Below are 5,713 nucleotides of genomic sequence, written 5' to 3'. Positions count from 1 at the left end.
AAGCTCAACCCATGAGGATCACGAGTCCATTCCATGTTCACCAGCCTCCAACGGTCACAAGAGCTTCTCGATCCTTCTCCTCATAGCCGTTAGTGTAGAGTGCGCAAGTGGGAAGGATCACATGTCTTCTTAAGGACATGTCGCTATCTTTATATGTAAATGTGCCTAGGATCATCTTAGTATATTCTTTTGTATATGTCTATAAGTAGATTGTAATTATGTTCTAAATGAGGTAAGAAGAGATAATATCTCTTTCTCCACAATACTCTCTCTATACTCTCTTACTATACTCTCAACGATTCTCACTCTCTTGTTATTCAAATCTTCTCACTAAACTCATAATCGATCCTATTAATTCTTTCATTCTAAGCAATGTTTTCTTGGTTTTAGCCTGTTTTGGGACAAAATGGGTATAAGTGGCTTTTAAACTCTCCACATCCATCTCAAACTCTTAGAACTAGTCAGCTGCATTGGATTAAGACACATTTTAACCCCAGAAACACTAACATAGATACTTACAGCTTCTAAGTGTTGGTTTTGCAAGAGAGAAAGCTCTTGATAAGGAAGAACAAAACCCCAATGGTTAAGTCTCCTTAAACCCACAACAAACTAACTCGATCTCAAGGGAAAGAAGAGGTCATCAACTTGTGATGAACTCCCCATAAAATAGCTTGAAAGAACCCTAAGAAAAGAGTAAATAAGAAGAGTTTAGGGTGAGATTTAGGAAGAGAATCGGCTGCCTTAAGGGCAGCCTCTAACCGTTTATACTCTAAGCTCTCTACATTGGAACTAAGAACATAAACATAAGTAGAGAGGAGATAAACGAAATAATGATTCTCTTATTATTGAATTGTGTTGTGTTAGATTACATATGAGCTCTCATACAACTTAATATAGGGAAACAAATGCATATGACCGTTAGACACACAATGAGATTCCAATGGGAGCTGAAAGTGACATTCACGAGTTGGTGTATATTGAAAGGGACAGCTCCTTCCCTTTGGTTGACTCGCTATGCTTCCCAACCAAAGCCACACGTGATCCTTCCTTCCTTCCTTGCCTTGTGACCGTTTGATCCTTCTTCCTTCCTTTCATTGTGGCCATTAGATCCTTCTTTCCTTCCTTGTGAGATATTTCCTTCTTCTTGGGCTTCTTCTTCTTATAAGGCCTTTGTTCTTCTTATAAGGCACTCATGGCCTTGCTAACTTGTCTCTTCCTTGCTCACACGGCCCACATGGCCTTTCTCATTGTGTTCGCGGCCTAACTGGCCGCTCTCATGCCTCCCATGGCCTCACCGGCCACTCTCTTCTTCTTCCATAGTTCGGCCTTACCGGCCTCTTTCTTCTCTTCTCCTTCTTACATGCTAATACTCCCCCGCACGCTTGATCGGCGGGACACTATGAGGACCAAAGATCAAGAGTGGACTAGTGTTGTCTACCTCATTAAAAACCTTAACAAAGAAAACCTCTTGGGATAAAACTTTGTTAAGGGAAAAAGAGTATAGCCTTCACTATCCATGATGTCCCTTGATCTTGGTTTGTAAAGAACCAGCTCTCTTCTCTTCATGTTTTGAACCGCTACTCTTCCTTAGTCCACCTTGCCTTTAACACACTTCTTATGATCTCCATCTTTGCACCTTTAGAATTTCTTTGAGGCTCTCATAATCTTCTTTACCCTTCAAACAAGTGATAAAGAAGAAACAATAAGTGTATGTTATGAGGAATATCAAAGACAATTTTTCACATTTCTTTGAGGCTCTCATAGTCTATAATGTATGAGGAATATCAAAGTAAATTTCTTTGAGGCTCTCATAAAACAATATGAGCTCCATTTAAACTCTACTCTATTTAAATTATTTTCTTAAATTTATTATATTAGCTCCATTACTAGCCTTTACTCTCTCATGTGATCTCTTAAATTGTCACTTTTGAAATTGTCTTTGATGGAGAAGAGGAAGAGAGTTTATCATTGTTGCGGTTTGAACTCTCTTCTTGAGACCGCTTCTTTAAAACGCGTCAGAATGATATATGCCCACTGATTCGGACATACCTTTCGAACGGCTGCTCGGATTGGTATGATTTCACTTCCACTGGCAAGATGACTCTATGGTCTAGACCTTTTGTGAAGAACGCGGAAGCTGAATCGCAGTGGAAGTCCTTCGTACGAATCGATCTTTGAAACGCATCGGCAAAACTTTTGCTTGTTGCAGAGAATTTGAAACCATAGACTGTGAGGTGCGGTGAAGCCACTTGAAAGTTGATCTCCCCCGCAACCCTTACTTGATGATGGGCTGAAACCTCATCATTTCACTTGAAACCTTGTGCATGACCTTCCTTGAAGTCTTGTGCACATCCGATCAATAACTTGGCACTAACACACATGCTTGTGAGCTGATTCATCACCTTCCACCAGCTTAACAAAGACTTGGTGGCCCTTGGTTCTAACTCCAGGCATTGTGCTGCGCCTCCTCATGGCTTTCTTGTAGCCTTCATCCTCGCCACTTCTTCTTGAGATAGCAAGCGAGCTCCACACAATCTTCAAGGTTGAAACTGAAACCAAATTCAATGGGACAGATTCTAAACAAGAGATTGTGAGTGATTAGAGAATAGAGTATAGAGTATCAAAGAGTATAAAGAGTATTAGTAACCAAAGAGTATAGTATCGAGTAACCGAGAATAGAGTATCGAGTAACCAAGAGTATTAGAGTATAAAGGAGAGTATGGGCGATAGTATAAGGTGAATGGAGAGTAGAATAGAGCTCAAGAGTTCCAATGGACAGAGTTATACTCTGTTTTCTTGAGTTTGCAGAAGCTTTGACAGCCAAGAGCATCCAAGAATCAACAAGCTTTTGGTGCTTTAATGGCTGAAACACATGGACCATATGGAAAATTAATTTCTCCAACGGTCAAGATATTGTGCTCATGGTAGAATCACCTAAACCTAGTGTTCTCCAAGAGCTTAAGACTTTAAGATTCACGAAACAACACATGAACAAGTGTTTTTCGCTGACTAGAATTGAACAAATCCCACAAGATATCATATTGAAGATGATTTTGTGGTCAGATTCAAATAAAAGCTAAAACCACCTTTGGAACACCCTTGTGTCCATCGGTTAAAAGACTGCACCTTGGACCAGCTTTAATCTATTTGACCAAGCGGACCATATATGCTAAAAACAAGACCTCTCTCTTCCTCAAGCTCGAATCTGGACACACCATACGGCCAGAAACAAAGCTTTCTCAACTTTGAGAAGAAAGAGAAGCGATTTAGCAACTAAACCTTTAAAGGAAAATTAACTAAAGCAAAATTAAACCTTTAAAGGAAACTCAATCCTAAGAGAATCCTAAGAATTTCGTGGCTCATACAAGCACACAAGAACCGTGAATCCTCACCATGAACAACACAATTTGCTCAATGGTTCATCACTTCCCACACATCCCAAATTAAACAAAGTTATTACCAAATCGGTAAAGCTTAAGGATGGGGCTTTTAAACTCGATTTCTCATCACTCACTTGGTCTACAAATTCTAACAAGACAAGAGACCAAGCTTACTCAATATTGAGCTGTTTTGAGAATCGATTTAACAATTAAACCAAAAAATAAACCTTTAAAGACTCCTAAGCTTAAGCGGATTACCTAGGACCTAAGACAAATCAAAAGACTGACTTTAGATCGAGTTTGAGTCACCAAGAACAGAACCGGCTCTGATACCATGTTGGTTTTGCAAGAGAGAAAGCTCTTGATAAGGAAGAACAAAACCCCAATGGTTAAGTCTCCTTAAACCCACAACAAACTAACTCGATCTCAAGGGAAAGAAGAGGTCATCAACTTGTGATGAACTCCCCATAAAATAGCTTGAAAGAACCCTAAGAAAAGAGTAAATAAGAAGAGTTTAGGGTGAGATTTAGGAAGAGAATCGGCTGCCTTAAGGGCAGCCTCTAACCGTTTATACTCTAAGCTCTCTACATTGGAACTAAGAACATAAACATAAGTAGAGAGGAGATAAACGAAATAATGATTCTCTTATTATTGAATTGTGTTGTGTTAGATTACATATGAGCTCTCATACAACTTAATATAGGGAAACAAATGCATATGACCGTTAGACACACAATGAGATTCCAATGGGAGCTGAAAGTGACATTCACGAGTTGGTGTATATTGAAAGGGACAGCTCCTTCCCTTTGGTTGACTCGCTATGCTTCCCAACCAAAGCCACACGTGATCCTTCCTTCCTTCCTTGCCTTGTGACCGTTTGATCCTTCTTCCTTCCTTTCATTGTGGCCATTAGATCCTTCTTTCCTTCCTTGTGAGATATTTCCTTCTTCTTGGGCTTCTTCTTCTTATAAGGCCTTTGTTCTTCTTATAAGGCACTCATGGCCTTGCTAACTTGTCTCTTCCTTGCTCACACGGCCCACATGGCCTTTCTCATTGTGTTCGCGGCCTAACTGGCCGCTCTCATGCCTCCCATGGCCTCACCGGCCACTCTCTTCTTCTTCCATAGTTCGGCCTTACCGGCCTCTTTCTTCTCTTCTCCTTCTTACATGCTAATACTAAGCAATGTTTTCTTGGTTTTAGCCTGTTTTGGGACAAAATGGGTATAAGTGGCTTTTAAACTATCCACATCTATCTCAAACTCTTATAATTAGTTAGTTGCATTGGATTAAGACACATTTTAACCCCAAAAACACTAACAAAGCTGTTTAGTGTTTCTAAGCAATGTTTTCTTGGTTTTAGCCTGTTTAGGGACAAAATGGGTATAAGTGACTTCTAAACTCTCCACATCCATCTCAAACTCTTATAACTAGTCAGCTGCATTGGATTAAGACACATTTTAACCCCAGAAACACTAACATAGCTATTTACAGCTTCTAAGCAATGTTTTCTTGGTTTTAGCCTCTTTTGGGACAAAATGGGTATAAGTGGCTTTTAAACTATCCACATCTATCTCAAACTCTTATAATTAGTTAGTTGCATTGGATTAAGACACATTTTAACCCCATAAACACTAACAAAGCTGTTTAGTGCTTCTAAGCAATGTTTTCTTGGTTTTAGCCTTTTTGGGAAAAATGGGTATAAGTGGCTTTTAAACTTCCCACATCTATCCCAAACTCTTATAATTACTTAGTTGCATTGGATTAAGAAACATTTTAACCCCAGTAACACTAACAAAGCTGTTTGGTGCTTCTAAGCAATGTTTTCTTGGTTTTAGCCTGTTTTGAGACAAAATGGGTATAAGTGGCTTTTAAACTCTCCACATCAATCTCAAACTCTTATAATTAGTCATTTGCATTGGATTAAGACACATTTAAACCCCAGAAACACTAACATAGCTGCTTACAGCTTCTAAGCAATGTTTTCTTGGTTTTAGCCTGTTTTGGGACAAAATGGGTATAAGTGGCTTTTAAACTATCCACATCTATCCCAAACTCTTATAGTTAGTTAGTTGCATTGGATTAAAACACATTTTAACCCCAGAAACACTAACAAAGCTGTTTGGTGCTTCTAAGCAATGTTTTCTTGGTTTTAGCCTGTTTTGAGACAAATGTTGGGATTTATGAGACAAAGCTCATAAGAGAGGGTAGACAAACACTTGGTGAATGAATCCCCCTTTACCCACAACAAACTAACTCATTCTCAAGGGGGAGGAGAGAACATCAACTTGTGATGAACTCCCCATAAACTAGGCTAGATAGAACCCAAATACTAGA

General features: G+C 39.3%; 1 long non-coding RNA gene across 1 annotated transcript; it reads right to left on the bottom strand.

The window, feature by feature from the left end:
• Positions 1 to 819: 819 nt before the first annotated feature.
• LOC147926907 (uncharacterized) lies at positions 820 to 4,048 on the bottom strand. Its single transcript, XR_015581586.1, has 2 exons — positions 2,050 to 4,048; positions 820 to 1,675 (listed from the first exon to the last, which is right to left on the bottom strand). It is a non-coding gene; the product is annotated as an uncharacterized LOC147926907 (long non-coding RNA).
• Between the last annotated feature and the right edge of the window lie 1,665 nt (positions 4,049 to 5,713).

The sequence above is a fragment of the Camelina sativa genome, chromosome 15 (assembly GCF_030686135.1).
Source record: "Camelina sativa cultivar CO46 ecotype springtype chromosome 15, ASM3068613v1".
NCBI classification, from domain to species: domain Eukaryota; kingdom Viridiplantae; phylum Streptophyta; class Magnoliopsida; order Brassicales; family Brassicaceae; genus Camelina; species Camelina sativa.
Note: the sequence above shows the minus strand (reverse complement) of the source record. Positions and strands in the feature narration are given on the sequence as shown.